General features: G+C 44.2%; 1 protein-coding gene across 7 annotated transcripts in view; it reads right to left on the bottom strand.

Annotated features, from left to right (window-relative positions):
* LOC141057355 (uncharacterized) overlaps window positions 1–24,395 on the bottom strand; it is a 192,447-nt gene that overhangs the window by 152,789 nt on the left and 15,263 nt on the right. For 3 of the 7 annotated variants that reach the window (XM_073553940.1, XM_073553939.1, XM_073553938.1), the window contains exon 1: window positions 15,167–17,921. The gene's annotated coding sequence lies outside the window, so the exon portion shown is untranslated. Of the gene's footprint in view, window positions 1–1,591; window positions 3,480–15,166; window positions 17,956–24,395 lie in introns of those variants that run through there. The other 4 variants (XM_073553934.1, XM_073553933.1, XM_073553935.1 and 1 more) reach the window with 4 other exon arrangements.

Below are 24,395 nucleotides of genomic sequence, written 5' to 3' on the forward strand. Positions count from 1 at the left end.
GGGTTTGTTTTTCGCAGGTGTGGTGAAATGGTGAATAAACGTGCAATTCCGATGTTTTGGGGAATTTTTTCTTTTATTTTACGGCAATCATTATGTGGTAAAAATTACCTGATGATATCAAACCTGCAATTTTTTTTATTTAAGTGGTGATAAAAATGTAAAAATTTGTGCATATATGGCTGCACAACCAGAGTGGCTGCAAAATGGTTTCATCAGGAATCCTTCTTATCCTCATCGATGTACCAAAACATGCTAAGATAATTGCTACCTTATCCGTTTACGATATTATGCCGGTATCATAGTTCATACTCCGTCTGCCTTAGTGATTTGTCCTCATGGTCCCTATAAACATTTCTTCTCTTTTCTCGTTCTTGTTGAACAGGTTGTCAATTGTCTTTTGCAAAGTACTGTTGATACCGTATGGAGTTGTTAGTTTTCCTGTTACTACAGAATTCTCTTTTTCAGTAGATACTATTCCATATGGTGTGTTCTTTTGAACTTGTTGATGTTTGTTTTTGTTGTGTATTATAAAACAATGCAAATTTTGAACAAGAAAGCAGAAAAAAAATAAAAAAAATTAAAAAATTTGTGAAAGGATAAAAAAAAATTGGTTTCTCACCATTTTCCAAGACCTATAACATTTTTACTTTTCTATCAATGGCTTTTCGTGAGGCCTTTTTTTTCATGTGTGGTGAACTGATTTTTCCAATTATACCATTTTGGGGTACAAAAGACATTTTAATTGCTTTTTTTCGTACTTTTTTTAGGGAGGTGTGGTGACCAAATAACCAAAATTTGGCTGTTATAATTTTTTTTCCCCGAGGAGAAAGAATAGGATGCATCCCCATAAGGGTATATGCGCACGTTGCGGATTCTGCTGCAGATCCGCAGCGGATTTGGCCCTGCGGATCCGCAGCAGATTCTCCTGTGGTGTACAGTACCACTCTAATCTATGTAAAACAAAAACCACTGTGCACATGCTGTGGATTTCTTTATTGCAAAAACCCAAGACAAACAACAAACATTAAATACATGTAAAACCGGGATACGGCATGATGATCCAAACATACCCCTGAAAATGATATCTCTGGCATGGGACAATATTTATACAAGGCTCCACAAACCATAAATAGTAATAATACCACAAAAATCATAGACATCCTCTTTCAAGAAATACTGGTAACTGATCATACTGCACAATCCTTTAAGGATAATAATCACTTGAAAATGAGCCTAATAAAAAGTTGTATAGGAATTGCATCATATGGATATATTAAAAAAAAGACAAAAACGTGTATATGTGCATGCTGGTGTTGCAAGTAAAGAGCACAAAAGCACAAGCTGAAACTCTAATAGTTCTGAAAATAAAACTTCATGAAGAGGAATGTGAATATAATGATAGCTACCAAAGTAGCTCAGAGCAAAGGAGCCATCATAAAGCCCAACTGGGCAGTCAAACCACATGCACCAGGGGTATGTGGGAGAAACCCACACATATTGCTGTGCAAGACAGCTTCGTCAGGAGAAGTCTGTATCGGGTCCTGTAAAACAACCATTATATAGAGACAAATTAATGAGCCTAAGTGTTTACCAGTGTGCTGAAAGTCTCCCATTAGTGAGGATCGGGATGTGTAGTATCCAACATACTAGGGAACAGCATCTGTACCGATCTAAATTTGCGCAGGCGCGTTGTTACAATGACCTTCCACTGAGCAATAATGACCTAGTTGCACAGGCGCAGTGAAGCGAAAATCACCTGCAAAGATATAGAAATAAGTATAATTGATCAATATGTAAATATATCACATGTCCCTTAATGAATATTGGAAAGCAATCTAAAAAAGCATAATGCTAGATGCAACTGTCAACATGCGCAGGCGCATTGCTACATCACTCCTCAATTCAGTACGGATGGCTATGTAACGCAAGCACAGTAAAGAGATAATAATGATGACCAACGTGCCGAAAACAGCATACATATCGATGTTAACTTGCGCAAGCGTATTATTACATTGAGCAAAAACTAAGCAATAATAATCTCCGGCACATGCGCAAGAAGATGATTTAAAAATGGTCCGCAAACATGTAGGTAGATCAAATAATATTGATCAATATGTAAAAAAATCCCATGAGTGGATATTAGAAAGCGGACCAGAACATATAGTGCCCAGTGTATAGATCAATATGCATGTAGTAATTAGCATGCATAAATGTAAAAGATATGAATGGGCATAGGTAGCCATATCAGGCATGCACAATAAAGATAATGAGCTCAATGCAGGAAAAATAGATGTTCATCAAAGCAGAAGGTTCCGAGTGAACATTCTGCTAAATAGCCATCACATGAACTTGTATGAGATAACTAGTCATATAGGAATAGGCATAATCAGACCAATGCTATGGAGCCCAATGTCAGGTTGCAAAAACTCATTGCCAATGCATGGCGTAGAGAACAATTCAGATGACGGCCAGCTGTATACCCAAATAACAAAACAAAAAAAGTCATCAGAAATCCTTGATCAATAGATGTCCCATCCATAAGGGCTCCGTCACACATAGCGACTCACTAGCGATCCCGACAACGATATGAACTTGTCAGGATCGCTGGTGTGTTGCTACATGATCGCTGGTGAGCTGTCAAACAGGCAGATCTCACCCGCGTGTCGCTGTCCTGATCGCTGCTAACAAGCGCCGCACGTCACTTACAAACCCGATGTTTACCTTGGTTACCAGTTCCCTGCACCAGCGCGCTGGTATCTAGCGTACACATCGGGTTTCTAAGCGACGCGCGGCACTTAGAAACCCGATGCTTACCTTGGTTACCAGCTCCAGCTTGCTGATCGCTGGTCTCCCGGCTGTCACACACAGTGATGCGTGCTGGCCAGTGGGAGACCAATGATCAAAAAAATGTCCAAGCCATTTCAGGACGATCAGCGATAACCGGCAGGGGGGCCGGCCGGTGATAAGTGTCACACACAGCGATCTCGATGGTGAGATTGCTGTTGCGTCACAAAACTTGTGACTCAGCAGCGATCTCGCTAGCGAGATCGCTGTGTGTGACAGGGGCTTAAGTTTTCAAGGTAGACCTGAACTGTCAAATGGACTGGCAGAAATCCAGAGAATGCTAAAAAATATTTTATTAATCAAGTGTCCTCATCACAAATTCACAGAGAGGAAAAAAAATGTTTTTAATCAGTGTATCATACGGGTGTACCATACCATCAGAACAGGAAAGAAGATCGAAAATATATATGGATAGCCATGTCTAAATACATGTCCAAGAAGAAAGATAGAAAGAATTATGTATAATTGGCCAACCCCTACACATGTAGTTTTAACCAATTGGTTAATGTTGATGCCTGCCAAGTTAAAGGTGTAGATGAGAGCTGAGCAGACTGATATATAGTTCTGTGAGAAAAGATTCAGTACAACCTGTGTTTTCATCATTTAATCCTATGCTTTTTCTGGGATTTTCAGTCTGGTGGGCAGTCCCACCAGTGACTGACAGCCTTCCATGTATCGTGCATACAGAGATAGTTGTCAGTCACTAATAAGACCGACCACTGGAATGAAAATTCCAGAAAGAGCAGAGGTTTAAATGATTAAAACACAGGTTATACTGAATTATTTCCCACAAAAGTATAATACATTTTATTTATATAGCGCCGACATATTGAGCAGCACGTTACGTTTTAGAGGGGACTTGTACAGACAATAGACATTACAGCATAACAATAATCACATAGATTATAACAAATACCAAGAGGAATGAGGGCCCTGCTCGCAAGCTTACAGTCTATGAGGAAAAGGGGAGACACGAAAGGTGGGTGGTAACAGTTGCTCTGATTGTATGGACCAGCCATAATGTTAAGTGTGTAACAGTACAGACACAGAAGGCTAATGGATGCATAAAGCATGTGGGAACATGATGTGGGGAACCTGGTTATGGTAAAACTTTTGGCTGTGCCACACAGGGATAGATTAGGTTAATGTGTTGAGGCGATAGGCCAGTCTGAATAAATGCGTTTTCAGGGCACGCTTAAAATTGTGGGGATTGGGGACTAATCGTATTGACCTGGGAAGTGCATTCCAAAGAATTGGCGCAGCACGTGTAAAGTCTTGGAGACTGGAGTGGGAGGTTCTGATTATTGAGGATGCTAACCTTAGGTCATCAGCAGAATGGAAGGCGTGGGTAGGGTGGTATACTGAAACAAGGGAGGAGATGTAGGGTGGTGCTGAGTCAAGGAGAGCTTTGTGGGTGAGGGTAATAAGTTTGTACTGGATTCTGGAGTGGATGGGTAGCCAGTGTAATGACTGGAACAAGCAAGAGGCATTGGTGTAACGATTGGTGAGGAATATGATCCTGGCTGCAGCATTCAAGAAAGATTGGAGAGGGGAGAGTTTGGTAAGCGGGAGACCGATTAGAAGAGAGTTACAATAGTCGAGACGAGAATGAGTAAGAGAAACAGTAAGAGTTTTTGCAGAGTCAAAAGTAAGAAAAGGTCGAATTCTAGAAATGTTTTTGAGGTGACGATGACAAGAGCGAGCCAGTGATCGAATGTGGGGGGCAAAGGAAAGCTAGGAGTCAAGTATGACCCCAAGACAGCAGGCATGTTGCTGGGGAGTAATAGTGGAACCGCACACAGAAATGGCAATGTCGGGTATAGGTACATTAGTAGAGGGAGGAAACACAAGGAGTTCAGTCTTTGACAGGTTCAGTTTCAGATATAGTGAGGACATGATGTTAGACACAGCGTTTAGACAATCACCGGTGTTTTCTAGAAAGGCTGGCATGATGTCAGGAGAAGAAGCGTATAATTGGGTGTCATCAGCATAGAGATGGTACTGGAAACCAAATCTACTGATTGTTTGACCAATCGGGGCAGTGTACAAGGAGAAGAGGAGGGGGCCTAGAACCGATCTTTGAGGAACCCCAACAGTATGGGGAAGGTGAGAGGAGGAGGAACCGGCAAAAGATACAGTAAAGGAGCGGTCAGAGAGATAGGAGGAGAACCAGGAGAGAACGGTGTTCTTGAGGCCAATGGAACGGAGCATAGTGAGGAGGAGCTGATGATCCACAGTGTCGAATGCTGCAGAGAAATCCAAGAGAATTAGCATGGAGTAATGACCATTTGATTTAGCTGTTAGTAGATCATTAGAGACTTTAGTGAGGGCATTTTCAGTAGAGTGTAAAGAGCGGAAACCGGATTGGAGAGGGTCGAGAAGAGACTTATCAAAGAGAAATCGGATAAGACGGGAGTGGACCAGGCGTTCCAGGAGTTTAGAGATGAAGGGAAGATTAGAGACAGGTCTATAGTTAGCGGCACAGTTTTGGTCGAGGGATGGTCTTTTAAGTAGTGGATGTATGATGGCATGCTAAAATGAGGAGGGAAAGATACCAGAAGAGAGAGAGAGGTTAAATATTTTAGTTAGGTGAGGGGTCACAGCAGGGGAAAGGGATGGAAATGGGTCACTGGTGCAAGTGGTTGGGCGAGAAGATGCAAGGAGCCTGCTTACTTCTTCTGTGACTGGTTCAAAATCAGAGAGTGAGCTAGATGTAGTGGGGGAGGGAGGACAGTGCATGGTATGAGGTGATTGGGAGATAATTTCCTGTCGAATCTGGTCAATTTTTTCTTTGAAGTAATTGGCCAGATCGTCAGCTCGGAGCTCCGTGGTTGGGGCGTGTACTCTTGGGTTGAGTAGAGAATGAAAAGTGTCAAAGAGACATTTCGGGTTATTAGACAGTGAGGTGATGAGGGTGTTGCAATAGGTTTGTTTGGAGAGGTGAAGGGCAGTGTTGTATGTTCTAAGCATAAACTTATAATGGATGAAATCTTCGTGTAGATTGGATTTTCTCCAGACATTCGGCGCACCTGGAGCACCGCTGCAGGAAACGTGTTTGCAGGGTGTGCCAGGGTTGTCGCCGTCTGTGTTGTGGTGTTCTATGTATAGGGGGTGCAAATTCACCCAGGGCACTTTGAAGTGTTTAATTGTAATGCTTCAGTGCAGAATCAGGACATGAGAGGGAGGAGATAGGGGCCAATGATGACTGCAAGTTCTTCATAAGTTTCTGGGTGTTAATGGCATGTAAGTTTCTGTATGGACAGTGGGGGTGACCTGAGCAGCCTGGCAGTTCTTGATAGAGAAAGAAAGAAGATTGTGGTCAGAGAGCGGGAGAGGGGAGTTTGCAAAATCATCCACAGTACAAAGCCGAGAGAAGACCAAGTCGAGGGAGTTTCCGTCTTCATGCGTTGGAGAATTAGTAAGCTGCGAAAGGCCAAACGGTTAGAGATAAAAAGTGGGTAGCAGATGGGGAGAGGGCATGGGCAATGGGGATGTTGAAATCTCCCATGATGAGGGTAGGGATGTCACAGGAGAGAAAATGTGGAAGCCAAGTGGCAAAATGATCCAGGAACTGATGGGAGGGGCCGGGAGGACGATACACCACCGCCACTCGCATGGAGAAGGGGGTGTAGAGTCTGACGGCATGGACCTCAAAAGAAGGGAAGACTAGTGAGGGTAGTTGAGGGATAACCTGAAAGGTACATTTTGGTGATAGGAGCAGACCAACGCCTCCACCTGCTCTATTGTCTGATCTTGGGGTATGAGAGAAGTGTAGTCATCAATCTGCTCGGCTCCCCTGCTCTGTAACATGGTGTCTGTAGATTGGACTCTATTTTCATAGTGACATATAGGATAGGTTCACACGAGCGTATAAAAAATTGTTTCATCCCGATAACTCAGACGATTTTTTTTTCTCACTTATCAGTCCATATAGAATTTGTTTTGTTAAAGTTAAGTAATTATATTTTATTGTTTAGATATATACTGAATTATACGTAATGCAAAAAATTCTTGTGACTAGAAGCATATTGTATCTTGTTTTGAAGCAATATGAAGACGAGAAGTTTAATTGTAATACCTCTATGCGCCACTAGAGCCTGCTATAGAGTGCTGAAGTGCAGTCTGAATTTAGGTCTGCGGGAACGGATTTAACAGTAGAAGGTAAAGAATATGTTTTAAAGGGTTATTCCCATCTTGGAAGTCTAGGAACAGTGCAGCTACAGGTGTGCAGGATCAAGATTCATTTTTGCAGAGATGCTGAGCTGCGTCAGTGGATTCAATGTTTTTAAAAAACGGTATTCCAGCATTCATAGATGACATGTATTGGTTTTATTGGAATCTTCTAAGAAACATGATACAGCCAGCACATGTAGGGTCTTTAGTTTGGGGTCACAACAGCTTTCGTTCCTTATTCAGCACTCCGGAAGGGGCTTTCACCTGACAATCCGAAAACAATGCTGTCAATCAGAGGTACCAAAGTCATTTTTTTTGTTTTTATTTCTTGGGTAACTAATTTGAAATTCAGAGATAACATTTTAGGAACAAACTGGAAAATCATAATGATTGAAAAAAGTTATACATATTTACAGACCAGACAATAAAGGATATGCTCACTGAACTTCTGCAGATGAATACAGGAGCTTCTCACAAAATTAGAATATCATCAAAAAGTTAATTTATTTCAGTTCTTCAATAAAAAAAAGTGAAACTCATATTATATAGAGTCAGGCTGATCACCTCCATGCCACGCCGCTTTGATGCAATAATTGATGCCAAAGGAGCACTGACCAAGTATTGAATGCATTTACTGAACATACATTTCAGATTTTAAAATCATTTTTCATGCTGGTGTTATAAAAGTATTCTAATTTACTGAGAAAATAACTTTTGGGTTTTCATTGGCTGTAAGCCATAATCATCAACATTAACAGAAATAAACAATTGAAATATATCACTCTGTGTGTAATGACTATATAATATATGAGTTTCACTTTTTTTTATTGAAGAACTGAAATAAATTAACTTTTTGATGATATTCTAATTTTGTGAGAAGCTCCTGTACATTTACAATGCACTTTGCTCCATTTTCGGGGGTACATCATAAAACAAAAAAAATCTTGCGTCATTCTTGCCTCCTCCTGTTAAACAAAGTCCATTAAAAAAAAATAAAAAATCACGAGTCGAGAGGATGCAAATTATAGTGTACATATGGCTTGTGTAATAATTTATTATTTTTCTATACCATATATGTTTGGAATTGTTTTATATGTTTGGTATATTGCATGATTTTGATGTACTTTAGGAACATCCAAAAACTCTCACATCTTACTACAGGCTCTCGTACAACCCACAGCCATGTCATGAAACCCACAGCAATCTCTGTGACTCAGTGTCAAGCCCACACAGCAACAGGTTTCAAAAGGAAATGATTTTGCAAATGTAGCAGTCAAAACACAACTTAATAATAATAATGTTCATATTGAAATTGTGATTTCTTTTGATGGAACTACATAGAGACCTGTCATCTCTCTCGACTCTTAAGGGCCGTCACACTAAGCGATATCGCTAGCAATATCGCTATAACGTCACTGGTTTTTGTGACGTTATAGCGATATCGCTATGTCTCATACTTACCTCCGACCCGTTCCCCCGCTGGTTATCGCTGATCGCGCGAGAACGTCCTGGACTGTTTCTCGTCGTCAGCTTCCTGCTGGGGCTTCCTGCTGTGACGACGAGCGATGCATAGACGCGGGCGGGAGGACGTCAGGATCGCCTCGTCTGACAGGTAAGTAGCGACCCCCGACCCCTGCAATGTCGCTGGTGAGATCTGCCTGTGTGGCAGCTCACTAGCGACCACTTAGCGATGCACCAGCGATCCTGACCGCGTCATATCGCTGGTCGGGATCGCTGGTACATCGCTAAGTGTGACAGTACCCTTAAGTACATTTCTGCAATCCTATAACATAATTGTGAGCAGCTTTTTAGAGCATTGCCTTGCTGCATTCCTCTGTTATTCCTCCTAGAAATATAAAAATAAACTGCTACTATTTCCCTTGTCAAAGGTTTGTGTCCTTGCAGTGCGCCACTTCCACACTCATAGGACAATGCAAGGCAACCGCCCCCCAGATAGTGTCAACTTACTAGGAAGAATAACAGCGGAACATACAATGCACAGTTCTGAGAACAGACTTACAATTACAGTATATGGTAAATGTCATTATTTACTATGACAGTCATGTAAGCTTGCATGTGTCCTTAAAGATATATGCACATGACGTCCTTTTCAGACGGGTCCGACCAAAACCCACTTGAAAATGTGCACATAAAAGTCTCAAAGAATGAACATATGGATTTCTAAGTAAAAACGACTTGCCATTCATGTGTTCTGGTCTTTGAGCATCTTTTAACTGCGTCAGGTTTCAAATCACACCAAGGGGTTAAAAGAAGTGAACCGACAATTCTTCAGGCGTGTTCCAAACACCCAGGCGTCTTTTGGAGCATTTTTCCAGTGTTTTTTTTACTTTAGGAACCACTATCCGTTTCTTCAGTGTTGAAAAAAAAAACGATTGGAGAACACCAGTGAAAAAAAACAACACCCAAAACGTATGGATAAATGCTTGAAAAAATTGCTTGCTTCATGAAAAACAATTAAGCAAAAGCATGGGAAATTCCGAAAAAGATGCAACAATAAAAAAGATGCTTTGGGACAAAAACAATTGCCGACATGCTCCTGAAGCATCTTCGTCTTGGAAAACTTGACAAGTTCCCCAGAGCTTAGAAGACGTTGCGTGCATATACTCTTAGGCTGGAGTCACACACAGCGAATAAAAAAATTGGTCCCATTTTAACGGTACGAAATCGCACAAAGAATTCTTGTCCAGGGATCCGTCTGTCATCCCATTTTCCGGCGTGGAACCGATTTTATTCGCATCTAAGCATCAAATTGACATCCAATGCCTGATGCTCTTTGCTGTTAACCTAGAGAAGTCTTGCGATTTAATCGCAAGTCACACGTGTGGTGCGTTTTCAATGTGATCTTTAATCGCATCCATAGACTTGCATTGTCGAATCCGATCTGAAAATCGGTGACAATCGCAGCATGCTGCGATTGTCTCGGTCCGACGATCGGATGCAATAAAAATCGCATGATGTGAGCTTCCCCATAGAATAACATGGGTTCGAATGCAATGCGATTTTTTATCGCATTGCATTCGTCCGTTTTAATCGCCAGTGTGACTCCGGCCTAAGGGGTAAAACTTTACAAACTTTCACCAACGGCACCGGCACTAGAGGTGAGTATTTCTGATATTATTTTACTGGGGGGAAACATGAGTATTGAGTATGGGTTGTCTGAGTATTGGACAACATCTTTAAAGCAATTTAAAGGGTATCTGTCATGTAAAAAAAAACATTATCCTGCAGATAGAGGGTTAATCTGCAGGATAATAGCGTTCTGAGAGCCCCACTGCTGGGAGGAAATTAACTTTATTCCTCCAGGCAGCCTCTAATGCAGAACCAGATGTCAATGACTGCTAGGAGCACGGTTACAGACGCCGCTCGCTATGCCCTAAGTGGTGACTAAAGCCGTGTTATAACTGAAAGCCAGAATCTGCCGGGAAAAATAAAGTTAAATTTCCTCCCGGCAGTGGGGCTCTCAGTGCGAACCCCAGGCAGACTATTTACCTGTAGATTAACTCCATATCTGCAGGTTAATAGCATTTATTTTTAACTTGACAGGTTCCCTTTAACAACTTGAGAAAACTCCTTTAGGCTGGGTTCACACGTAACGGAACTCTTGCGGAAATTACCGCGAGAATTCTGGAATTCCATTCCGTGGGAAAATCGCATTTTAAATTCACGCGATTTTCCCGTGGAAAAACTAGCATTTTGCAAGCGTAATTAGCTTGCAGAATTGCTAGCGTTTTCCAAGCGATCTGGAGCATCGCTTGGAGAACTGATTGACAGGTTGGTCACACTCGTCAAACATAGTGTTTGACGAGTGTGACCAACTTTTTACTATTGAGGCCGCCTATACGGCATCAATAGTAAAAGATAGAATGTAAAAAATAATAAAAAAAAAATATTGTTATTCTCACCTTCCGACGTCCTGCGCAGCCTTCCAGCCTCTCTCCATGCTCCCGGTCCCAGTAATCCTTTGCGAGAATTACCGCGATGATGTCCATTCTCGCGGGATCGCGACGTCTCCCGGTCATTCGCAATAACGTCGCGCGAATGACCGTGAGACTTCGCGATCCCGCGAGAACGGACGTCATCGCTCGCAAAGGCTTACTGGGAGCGTGGAGAGAGGCGGGAAGGCTGCGAGGGACATCGGAAGGTGAGAATACCAATATTTTTTATTTTAAATTCTATTTTTTACAGGGATTTGGTACCCAAAGCCCGGAGGACAATCTCCTCTCCTCCGGACCGTGGGTACCATCCACAAATGTTCTGCTTACTTTTCGCATGGTGTGCACAGCCACATACGGAAAATAAGCAGAACAATGCATTCGTATGGGTGCGGGATCGCCGTGATTCCGCAAAATTAATGAGCATGCTGCGGTTTTTACCGCGAAGCAATTCCGCCGCGGTAAGAACCGCAGCATTAGCACAGCATTGCGGAATCCCATAGGAATGCATGGGATGCTTATTTTTCGCATTTTCGCGGCAAAATCTCGCGGTTAAAACCGCCGTGAAAAAAACGGTACGTGTGAACTCAGCCTTAAGTTTCATTTCTGAAAAAGAAGCTGAAAAGGTATCAGATAATGACATAACGGTTTTCCTATTTCCTTGTAAAATGAACTTTGGCCCTATTAATTATAGGCTGTTTAACTATTACAATTCCCCTAACAATTCCTGAAACCGCATGAAGGTGAAAGGTTCAGGCAACTGATCAATTATTAATACTGCCACTTGTGTTCTGCAGTAAAGCAGCGTAGTCGTCTCCAGCACATGCAATAAATCACAGGAATCTTGCTTACGGCACATTAAACCCTATAAGTATGTACAATCAGTGTGAAAGAAAAGGGAGTCACTGCGAAAACAAGGCTGGTCAGCCAAATGTTACTTACATAACTGACTTCTGCCATAAACACACACTACCTGTAATTCAGGTGATGAACACCAGGAGCTTTTCCATAGCTACCTGCAGGCTCAATCGGCTGAAACTGGATAATACTGCTGCTATACAGCATCCGGCAAACTGAAGGATATTTTTATTATAAATTTTTTATTTAGAAAGAACATTGAGAACACAAAGAAGCAGAATTAATTAGGATAGCAGCATAGACGTAGAAAAAGAAAAGATTGGCAAAGTTGGAAAAGATATTGCAATAACACAGCATTGTAAAAATAATCAAGTATAAAGGGAGCGCACATTTGTCCCTGTCTGCTTCAGATATGTCAATCTTCTGAGACTCATTAATGAATATGTAATAATAATTAATTTGTTCTAAATCAAAACTGTTGAAGAGGTTGTTTTACTACCAACAAAGTACTGTAGAATGTAATCGCAGCACTCCCAATTTCATTCAAAGGGACATGTTACATTAAACAAAAAATAGTAAAGTTTCGACTCACATCTGAGTCTTTATCAAGCTTGATAAATAAACAGGTTTCCCAGATCTCAGACACTGAATTTTAACATTTGTATATTACAAAAGCTTGAGCGAGTGTTCAGACAGTTAAAGGGAACCTGTCAGCAGGATTGTGCACAGTATCCTACAGTGTCAGGTCGGCTCCTTTATATGGATTACAATGACACCTGGGTTGATGAAATCCGTCTTGTGGTTTGTTATTTAATCTTTATTTTAGTTAACAGCCAGCAGACAATCACAGTCCGGCAGCTGATGTCAGTGTACATGTCCACCTCAGATGAATCTAGCAGAGGACACCGCTGGACTTCGGCCAGGTAAGGCTGGTTTCACACTATTGTTTTTTAGCGCTGCGCTTCGTGGGCGTCCATGCGCATGCGTCCTGCGCCCCTATCTTTAACATGGGGGGCGCATCGTCTAGCGTATGCACGCATTCGTATGCGTTTTCGTGCGCATGCGTTTTGTAGTGTGCGCCTAGGCGCGCCGGACGCAACCTGTTGCATTTTTAGTCCGTCCGACCGGTCTCAAAAAAACGCATTCGCACGCCTGCGCACGGAATGCGCAAAAAAAGAATCACATTACAGTCTATGGGAACGCAGGCGTGCACATAGACATGCACACGCCTGCGTTTAAAATCGCAAGCGTTTTAAGCGTTAACATGGCTAGAAACTGGTTAAAACGCATGCGCATAATAAAGCAAACGCATACAAAACGCATGATGCATTTGTTGTATGCGATTCTATTGCGCACGAAGCGCAGCACAAAAAAACGCTAGTGTGAAACTAGCCTAAGGAGAAATTTTCTTTTTTGTAAAGCCGCTCTACAGAGGTGCATTATATTGCTATGGGGATGCCTTATACTGCTATGGGGATGCATTATACTGCTATGGGGATGCATTATACTGCTATGGAGGTGCATTATACTGCTATGGAGGTGCATTATACTGCTATGGGGGTGCATTATAGTAACACCGCTGTGTTTAGACCTTGATTCACGGCGTTAGGCCGGGGTCACACTGGCGAGGAATACGGCCGAGTGAGAGGCGCTAAAAGAACGCATTAGACACGGACAAATGATTCTCTATGGGGTCACTCGCACTAGCCATATATTTCTCATCCGTATTCTACGGTCCATGCCAATCGCAGCATGCTGCGATTGTCAGCGTACTACGCCCATAGTACGCCAATGCAAGTCTATGGGTGCGCAAAAAATACGGATTACACACGGACCACACATGTGACTTGCGAGAAATACACACCCGGTGTCTTTTAGCAAAGCCGGCAATTCAGTGCGCTATACAGTAAACTCACACTGACAGGTTTAATAAAGAAAGAAAGAATAGATATAGACACATAGAATACATATATATATATGCATTCTATGTGTCTATATCTATTCTTTGGTTTCTGTTATAAACCCTGTCATAGGGCTCCATTATATGTCCATTTTGCAAGCCTGCGAGAAAAACTCGCCATACGGATTACGTACGGATGCTTACATGCGCAAAATACGCGACCACACCTTGATTACGGATGACATACGGAGCACTGTTTAGGGGCCATTCATCCGTATTACGCATGTAAAATACTGACCGTATTTTGCGTTGGTTAGTGTGACCCCGGCCTTACTCTGCATCTCTGCTTTAACCCTTCGCTCTTTTTCCCTCTAATATGCTAGAATGCTGTTGTCAGTTATCTGTGTGGATGCTGCCCAGTGTCCGGCACTGCCGCATAGCCGTACATGCGTGTGTGGTCCCTGGCAGCCACCTGTGGGTTAATAGGTCTGCTACACATTTCGTGTCTTAGGCCGGTTTCACATTTGCGCTTTATAGCGCAACGACGGCCTGCGCACGGCCGCCGCTAAGCCCCGCCCGGCTCCCTGCCCGCCCTATCCGGACATCGCCGCCTACTAGCGCACATGGACGCTTGCAATCTGCGCACCCTAACTTTAGCATAGGGTGCGCAGATCGTGCGCTGGCCATGCGCTAGCAAGATTTTGAAGGTGCGCCCGTGTGCGCCGAACGCAGCATGTTGCATTTCAGCACGCACGGCGCACCTTCAAAAGTGCGCAGCGCACAGCAAAATCCTGCTAGCGCACGCCAGTGCACGATCTGTGCACCCTATGCTAAAGATATGGTGTGCAGAACGCAAGCATCCATGTGCGCTAGTAGGCGGCGATGATGGGGCGGGGCTTAGGCTGGTTTCACATTAGCGCTTTTTAAGCGCACGCACGGCCGGGGGTAGCTCCGCCCCCGAGCCGGCTCTCTGCCCGGCGTGCCCGCCCCTTGCTTGTAGCGCCGCCTCCTAGCGCACAGCGGCGCCTGCGATCGGCGCACCCTATCTTTAGCATAGGGTGCGCAGATCGTGCGCAGGCCGTGCGCTAGTTGCGCTTTGACCTGCGCTGCGCACTTTTGACGGTGCGCCGTGCGCGACAAAATCCGAAAAGTTTGATTTTGGCGCGCACGGCGCACCGTCAAAAGTGCGCAGCGCAGGTCAAAGCGCAACTAGCGCACGGCCTGCGCACCCTATGCTAAAGATAGGGTGCGCCGATCGCAGGCGCCGCTGTGCGCTAGGAGGCGGCGCTACAAGCAAGGGGCGGGCACGCCGGCTCGGGGGCGGAGCTACCCCCGGCCGTGCGTGCGCTTAAAAAGCGCTAATGTGAAACCAGCCTTAGCGGCGGCCGAGCGCAGGCCATCGCTGTGCTATAAAGCGCAAATGTGAAACCGGCCTTACCACGTGTGTTCAGGCTTCAGCTTCTGCCAGGTGTCCTTTGCATTGCTGATTATGTTCTGTCTTGCTTAGGGCGCGCACAGCCACACCTCCCTTTTTTTATCAGGAAAAGGTGTGTGCTACAATTGCTGCTCCAGCCTATGGCTGTGTGGCAGCTCCTATATAAATGTCCCTCCCCCCTTTGGGGGCATTGCCAGAGCTTTGTATTGAGTGCCTGAACCTTGCCATGTGAGTCTGTGGTCTGTGCCTGCTCTGATTATGTTCAGTTCTGGGGGAGCTGTTGTTCTTTATCCCTCTGTGAACTGTGTCTTGTATCTTGGCCTGCTCTGGGGGCATAATACCCAGATCGCCTTTCCTGGAGGCTGCATATCCAGGCCTGTCTGAATTGACTTATTTCTCTGCCTGCTCTGGGGGCAATAATACCTGGATCACCCTTCCTGGAGGCTGCATATCCAGGCCCCATGTATGTTGTGTTTCCTGGATCTGCTCCTTTACCTGACCCTGTCTGAACTGTGCTCACTGTGTGATGTTCCTGAGGTCCTTCTGTGCCTTGAACCCTGTGCCCAGTGACTGAAACTCTTTGTTACCTGACTTTCTGTGATCTAACCTGGGTTCATCTAGGAAGTAGGAGTCCAGTGTGTCCGCTGAGTTTCTGCTACTCAGTACTCAGCTGGCATTTGGTGCAATTCCCTGCTCGCTCCTGTCCAACCTGGCAGGGTTTGCACCAGACCGCTTGGGTTCCTTTCTAGGTTGCTTCCATGTCCGGAGCCTGATGACCGTGGTCTCTCATCTGGAGCCTGTTGTCCACGGCCTGATGTCCGGTGTCTGACTCCATCCTGATGTCCACCTGGCGGCCTGATGTCCATCATCTGATGACTCCTTCCAGATGTCCACCTGATGGCCTGATGTCCACCAGATGGCCTGATGTCTGACGACTCCTTCCAGATGTCCACCAGATGGCCTGATGTCCGGTGTCTGACGACTCCTTTCAGATGTCCACCAGATGGCCTGATGTCCGGTGTCTGACGGCTCCTTTCAGATGTCCACCAGGCGTCCTGATGTCCACTCCGTGTTCTTGTTGTCCACTCCGCGTCCAGGTATCCAGTCCGTGGTTCCGGTGGTCCAAGTTGTGCTCTTAAGCCGGTCCTGTTCTCCTTCCTGGATGGAATCCTCCTCCATGGTTTCCGGGAGTTTCCAGCTCTGCTCCCTGGTGACGGTCCCACCTGCGAATCCTGGATCTGACCAGCCTATGCCCAGTGCTGTAGTGCCACCACTCCTGGACCTGCGCTATCCGAGTCCTGTTCTGTTGTTCTGCCGGTTCCCTGGGGTCTTGCCCGTGATGACCTCTGCCATCATCTGAAGTCCGCCTGTGGTCGGCGTCTGACGTTCTCCTGCTGTGCCTGTGCTACGCCCGTTGCCGTACATGCCTGCGTGGATCCGCTGCACTGCATGACCACCCACACGTGCGGTCCCCCCTGGTGAGCCCGTGCCAGGCAACCCTGGACCGCGTCAACCCATGATGACCTGCTTCGCCTGTCAACCTGAGAGATGGGTTTCCTTCATGATGTGCATATTCTGGAACCTGGTGTTTCTGTTTTTGCCTTATTTCAGTAAACTTTATTTTTTCTTCATACCTGAAGTTGTGCGGTGTCTTTTAGTTCTGCTTATGGCCATCTTGTCCACAAGCTCAGCTGCCACAGACCCCAGTCGCTACCCTTCCCTAGTCCGGAAAGGTCCAGGCCCCCCCTGTGGTCCAGTGGGTCCACATTCCACGACCGCCTGGGACGCATACCCCATCGTCTTTATAGCTCAACGACACAGGAGCGTTGGTTGTAAGCCATGCTGCATCCGCGATCGTAACAGTAACAATTATACTGCTATATATGACTATGGGGAGCTTTATACTAGTGTGTGTATATATAACTATGAGGGTGCATTTATACTTTATGTATGACTATGGGGTGCATTATAATATGACTATGAGGGTGCATTATATTACGATATGACTATGGGATGCATTATACTATCATGGATGACTATGGGGTGCATTATTCTACTACTATGAATGATTATGGGGGCAGTATGGAGAGACATGAGGCAGAATGGGAAGACACATGGGGTCCAGAATGGGAGGACATGTGGGGTCCAGAATGGGAGGACACGTGGGAGCAGGATGTGGGACATTATTACTGTAGGGGCTTATTAAAGGATATTATTTTTGAGGATACTGTTTTCAGTGTGGGGAAGTAGAGGTCCTGTTACTGTGCAGGGTAACATGGTCGCTTTTTTGCTTCATATGGCATATTGTAGAAGTTGGGGGAAAATGTGCTCTAGATAACTGTTATTTTCTGCACATCACTTCATCCTGGCTGGAAGAATTGATGGCGGACTCTGCTGGATGAAGATGAAGGACTTCAACTAGAGATGTCACTGTTGAGTCAGTGTGTTACCTCTACGCTTACACTATACACTGTATACTATATACAAAGGTCCTGTATATGTCACCGGTGATCACTTTATTACTGTACACTGACACTATATACAGAGCTCCTGTGTATAATGTCACCGGTGATCACTGTATTACCTGTACACTGACACTGTACTATATGCAAAGCTCCTATGTGGTATTATAGGTCACTATGTGGTGGTAATACAGTTCTGGCAAAAATTAAGAGACCACTACATTAAAATCCTGTCATGGGCCGCCCATTCTCCAGACCTGAACCACATTGAAAATCTCTGGAATGTAATCAAGAGGATGATGGATAGTCACAAGCCATCAAACAAAGAAGAACTGCTTAAATTTTTGTGCCAGAAGCAGTATGAAAGACTGGTGGAAAGCATGCCAAGACGCATGAAAGCGGTTTTTAAAAATCATGGTTATTCCACAAAATATTGATTTCAGAACTCTTCCTGAGTTAAAACATTAGAATTCTTGTTTCTAAATGATTAGGAACTTGGTTTCTTTGCATTATTTAAGGTCTGAAAGTACTTTTTTTTTTTTTCTTTAATTTTGACCATTTTTCTTTGTCAGAAAAAAACTTTTATTGCTTGGAAATTCAGAGACATGTCAGAAGTTTATAGACTAAAAAAACAATTTACATTTTACTTAAATATACCTATAAAGAGAAAAATCAGACAAACTGAACATTTGAAAGTGGTCTCTTTATTTTTGCCAGAGCTGTATGTGGTCCGGACATGGTTTGGTCGTATTTTTCCCTTGTATGTGATTGTTCATTTTAAAAAATTGATGTGACACATTCCCTTAAAGACAAATAAATAAAAATATACCTAAAAAGAGTACCGGATATTTTAACAAATGTTTAAAAGGTTAGAGTAGAATATTATGGCCCGGCCAAAAGAGTCTATCTTGTTGTGATGATGGCTTAAAAAAAATCTTTTAGCCAAAGCAAAAGCTGCTGGCTATATATGTGATGTTAGATGGGAACTGATAATGTGTGAGTGGTGAAGACATAGTGCAGACGAGTTTTTTATGAGTGGGCGGTGGAATTATGGAAGGTTCGAGGGGTGGAGGCGGAGCTTGGATGGAGCCTGTGCAGAAAATTTTGCTAGTATGGGGTCACGAAATTCCTGGTGGCAGCCCTTGTTATGACACATGAGCCCTGCACCCAATCAGCTCTGGCATCACTATCTTCGATTCGGACGTATTCATAAACAAGAGGAAGTGACCGGCTAGCTGTAGCCCTCACTTCCTCTTGATTACGTCTACGCCTCTTGTTTGATGCTTTAGAGTTGTTATCTAATGTCCAATTGCAGTACAAAATTAAATCCATCGTGGAACCAGTTGTAGAAATTTGTTGCCTACTTCTAAACTATCCTGGAATAACTTCTTAATGAGGGTAGTCAAGACTAGAATGAAAGATTTATTTAATATAAAAGATTAACAAAATAATAACAAGAGTAACTAGCAAAACCTTCCTTCAATACAGATACTTGGAAAGAGTACACAATTAACTAAAGGTTTAAGAAGACCAGATGACCTCTGTCACATATTCATGACACAGGCTTGAGGTCAGATATCCATTTCAAACGAAGGTGTGCTCTAAAGGCATTGGCTAAAACACCACATGAATTGTGAATATAACAATGAATAATGGCCAACCAGCTTATCTAGTTAATGCTATCTATCTTAGCGTAACAGGAGTTAAGCCTAAAGGCCCCGTTACATATAACGATGTCCCAGCGATCCCACCAACGATCCAACATAATGGGATCGCTGGGACATCGTTAGTCTGATCGCTGGTGAACTGTCACAAGACAGCCCCTCCAGCGATCAGGACCAGCGACGCTGGTTTCTAATGTAAACATCGGGTATCTAAGAGCCGCGCAACTCCTGGATACCCGATGTTTACCTTGGAAACCAGCGTGTACGCCGGTTTCCAAGGTAAACAGCGGGTATCCAGGAGCCGCGGCTCCTGGATACACGATTTTTACATTAGAAACCAGCGTCCAGCGTCGCTGATCGCTGGTCTCTCGCTGCCACACGCAGCGACGTGCTGGCCAGCGAGAGACCAGCAATCGAAAAATGGCCCAGGCCGATCCAGCACGATCAGCGATAACCGGCAGGGAGGCCAGTCGCTGATCCCCGTCACACACAGCGATCTCGCTGTGGCGTCACAAAATCAGCAATCTCGCTGGCGAGATCGCTGTGTGTGACGGGGCCTTAACTATTGAATGTTCAGTGAAAGGCAAAGCAATGATGGCCTCCAACAGCAGTAATATGGACATTTTTTACAAAGTGTCCTAGGGTTTCTTCAGCTGCAAAAAATCACCATCGCCTTAATTTTTTTTATGGAGAGGGCAAAAATGTGGCCTATTTTTACAGATTATCTTGGAATTGCTGGATGGTTGGCAATCCTGCTTATGTGGACCATGCTACCATGAGCGGTGGCCTAAACGTGCTACCATGGCCTGCTGCGACTTGTCTCCCATCTAACACATCTGGGACACTGGCGCCCCTGAGGGTCCAGTTACCACAGAGGTACTGCACCTCACCCAGAGGTGTGGTGCCCCACAACCAGGTAAGGTGAGTGCACCCGACCAGGTTCCAACACCCACATCCCACACACACCAGTAGTGTAGCAGAGCACCCTTTATGTCTCCCTGCTTGGAACACGAAGAGTGCTGGGAGGTGGGCGGAGCATAGTTTAGGAGGGAGAATCTTAGAAGCTAGGTTGAGATCCCTCTGAGGGAGGGAAGCAGACGGACGTGCTCTGAGCAGCTCCTGACTTGCACCAGGAGTTGCCGGACGAATTGGACTAAAACGGAAGATTCTCCGTAGGAAGGATTGGTTCTTCTAGAGACACAGTTGGAGAGTGTATCCAGTGGGGCTCGTTCCACGCTGACCGCCGTTAGGTGGAGGAAGAAACCAGGCCACAAAGGGAACGGCCTCTAGCCTAGTTCGCATTCCTCAGGGAGCCACTAGCAAGCCAATAGCTTTTGGTTACTTTATGGACCATCACCCCTACCATAGTTAGTCAGACTGGAAAGGTGGCTATATAGAATTACAGAAATGGTGAGGCGTTGTCTGAACAGGATTCACAGCTGCTGTTCCAGAAAGATAACTGTGAAGTGCTGGAGCAGAAGAAGGAGTTTAAGCAGCAAATTGTTTGGTAACGGTCAGGAAAGGCACACACTGACAGGGAAAGCTGGAAAGTTGCATTTCATCTTATCTGGAAGTTGGCTGGACCCCTCACCTGGAGGACTCAGCACCGAAGTGGGCATCTGTATCGCGAACAGAACTGTGAGTAAAGCCATTGGAACTACACTTTACTGTCCCCTCGTCTCTTTCCCTGCGCCTCATACCTGGCTCTGCTACTTCCTCCTCTCTACACTACCTCACCATCAAACAACTCGCCTCAACTGCCCTGGGATTACAGTTCTACCTGTGGAGAGCTTTAACAACATTGCTGCCTGTAACATCTGTGCCAGTGAAGCAACACTGCAGCGATGGTCAATCTGACCAGAAACCACAGGTGGCGTCACAAAACAATACATAAACTTTATCCCCATTCAATTCAACCCCAGGACCTGTTGAAGCGCAGTTGGCGTGAAACGGCCGTTGTCCACAGTTCACACATCTCTCCCGAATCTATGCTTTTTATCTGAAAATATATTCACTTCTTCAGAACGGTGAGTGCCATCCCTTTTGCTCTTTTTCATACATGAGGTGCTCTCCAAACGCAACATGGCGTCTGATCTCAATTCCAGCCAATTGTGCGTTGAAAAAGTCAAATGGTGCTCCTTCCCTTCAAAGCTCTGCCATGCGCCCAAACAGTGTTTTACCCCCACATATGGGGTATCATCCAACTCAGGACAAATTGGACAACGACTTTTGGGGTCCAATTTCTCCTGTTACCCTTGGGAAAATAAAAAAATTGGGGACTAAAAGATCATGTTTGTGTAAAAAATGATTTTATTTTCACGCCCGGGTGTTATAAACTTCTGTGAAGCACTGGGTGGTTCAAAGTGCTCACCACACATCTAGATAAGTTCCTTGGGGGTCTAGTTTCCAAAATGGGGTCACTTGTGGGGGGTTTCAGCAGTTTAGGCACATCAGAGGCTCTTCAATCGCGACATGACACCTGCAGACCATTCCATCAAAATCTGCATTTCAAAACATCACTACTTCCCTTCCAAGCCCTGACGTGTGCCTCAGTAGTTTTCTCCCACATATGGGGTATCAGTGTACTCAGGACAAATTGGACAACAACTTTTGGGGTCCAATTTCTCCTGTTACCCTTGGGAAAATAAAAAAATTGGGGACTAAAAGATCATGTTTGTGGAAAAAATATGATTTTGTTCTTTTCACGCCTGGGCGTTATAAACTTCTGTGAAGCCCTTGGGGGTTCAAATTGCTCATGACACATCTAGATAAGTTCCATGGGGGGTCTAGTTTCCAAAATGGCGTCATTTGTGGGTGGTTTCCACTGTTTAGGCACATCAAGGGCTTTCCAATCGCGGCATGGCGTCCAATCCCAATTCCAGCCAAAAAAGTCAAATGGCGCTGCTTCTCTTCTGAGCTCTGCCATGCGCCCAAATAGTGGTTTACCCCACATGTGGGGTATCAGCGTACTCATGACAAATTGTGCAATAACTTTTGGGGTCCTGTTACCTTTGGGAAAATAAAAATTGGGGGTGAAAAGATCATTTTTGTGGAAAAAATGTGATTTTTTTAATTTTACGTCTGTACATTATAAACTTCTGTGAAGCCCTTGTGGGTTCAAAGTTCTCACCACATAGCTAGATAAGTTCCTTGGGGAGTCTAGATTCCAAAATGGGGTCACTTGTGGGGGTTTCTACTGTTTAGGCACATCAGGGTCTCTCCAAACGTGACATGGTGTCTGATCTGAATTCCAGCCAATTTTGCATTGAAAAAGTCAAACGGCGCTCCTTCCCTTCTGAGCTCTGCCATGCGCCAAAACAGTGGTTCCGCCCCACATATCAGGTATCAGTGTACTCAGGATAAATTGCACAATAACGTTTGCAGTCCAATTTCTCCTGTTACCCTTGGTAAAATAAATTGGACCTGAAGTAATATTTTTGTGAAAAAAAGTTAAATGTTCATTTTTTTAAGGGTGCAGTTTTTAAAATGGTGTCACTTTTGGGTATTTTCTATCATATAGACCCCTCAAAGTGACTTCAAATGTGATGTGGTCTGTAAAAATAAAATGGTGTTGCAAAAATGAGAAATCGCTGGTCAACTTTTAACCCTTATAACTTCCTAACAAAAAAAAGTTTGTTCCAAAATTGTGCTGATGTAAAGTAAACATATGCGAAATGTTATTTATTAAATTTTTTGTGCGCCATATCTCTGTGACTTAAGGCCATAAAAATTCAAAGTTGAAATTTTCGCCAAATTTCCGTTTTCACAAATAAACGCAAGTTATATCAATGAAATTTTACCACTAACATGAAGTACAATATGTCACGAGAAAACAATGTCAGAATCACTGGGATCCATGAAAGCGTTTCAGAGTTATTACCTCATAAAGGGACAGTGGTCAGAATTGTAAAAATTGGCCCGGTCATGAACGTGCAAACTACCCTTGGGGGTAAAGGGGTTAATGTTGAGGAGTGTACAGTTGCCTAATAGGAGACTAAAAGAGGAGGTGTTTCTTATGACGGGCACTTCTTGTCACCTGATTGGAGCCAATCATAGACTTCAGTTGTCCTGTGACTTCTGAACAGAACAGGCACTGCTTCCTGTGCCAGCTTTTTAGCTTTTAAAAGTATAGATGCCTAAAAAAAGTTGTTTTTTTTTATATCGGACAACCTCTCTAAATCAAGTATTATTCAATGAATGCATTTTTATTGGGGAAAAAGGTGGGCAATTCAATCTTTTACTTTTTTAAACTTTCTTTTTTACTTTTTACTGTATTTATTAGTACATTTAAGGGACTTAAATCTGCGATTTTCTAATCGCTTGTACTATATACTGCAGTATTGCTGCATATAGTAAAAATCAACGTCTCCTTTGATGTCAAGCTACAGGATAAGATTCAAAAAAGCTCCTTGATGACATGCATGGAGATCTTCACTGTCAGTTCGACAGCGGCATTTAACAGGTTAACAGTAGAGATGAGCGAAAATCTTTGGCTCCACTCTTATTCGGCAAGCTACAGCGCTTACCGAAGAAGCTGCATCAGGACCCCGGCTAACTGGAGCGCTCCTGATAATCAGCTGTTCCGAGCCGCAGCTGCATGTGTCGCGGCTGTGTGACCGTCACAGCACATGCATGGAGAGCCTGCGTGTTGTGACTGTCACACAGCCGCGACACATGCAGCTGCGGCTCGGAACAGCTGATTATCAGGAGCGCTCCAGTTAGCCGGGTTCCCGATGCAGCTTATTCGGTAAGCACTATAGCTTGCCGAATAAGGAGGGAGGCGAAGATATTCCCCCATCTCTAGTTAACAGTTGTGAGCTCTGTTCCACCCACGGGTTTCACTCAGCAACATCCACTACTGCTTGTTTCTGGAAAACACCATTGGAGTCAAAATCATCACTACACCTGTTGATAAATTCTCATAGGGGTCTCATTTCCAAAATGTGGTCACTTGAAGTGGAAGGGGGGGGACTCTGCTCTTCTAGCACTTAGAGGTTTTGTATATTGAGTCCGTAAACTATTCTATGAAAATCTGCTCTACAGAAGGCAAATAAAGCTTTGCCCCTCCTGAGTGTTGCCGTGTGGCTAAGCAGTACTGTACAGCCA

The sequence above is a fragment of the Dendrobates tinctorius genome, unplaced genomic scaffold, assembly GCF_039654945.1.
Source record: "Dendrobates tinctorius isolate UK_male_01 unplaced genomic scaffold, ASM3965494v1 ptg000203l, whole genome shotgun sequence".
In the NCBI taxonomy this organism is placed as follows: domain Eukaryota; kingdom Metazoa; phylum Chordata; class Amphibia; order Anura; family Dendrobatidae; genus Dendrobates; species Dendrobates tinctorius.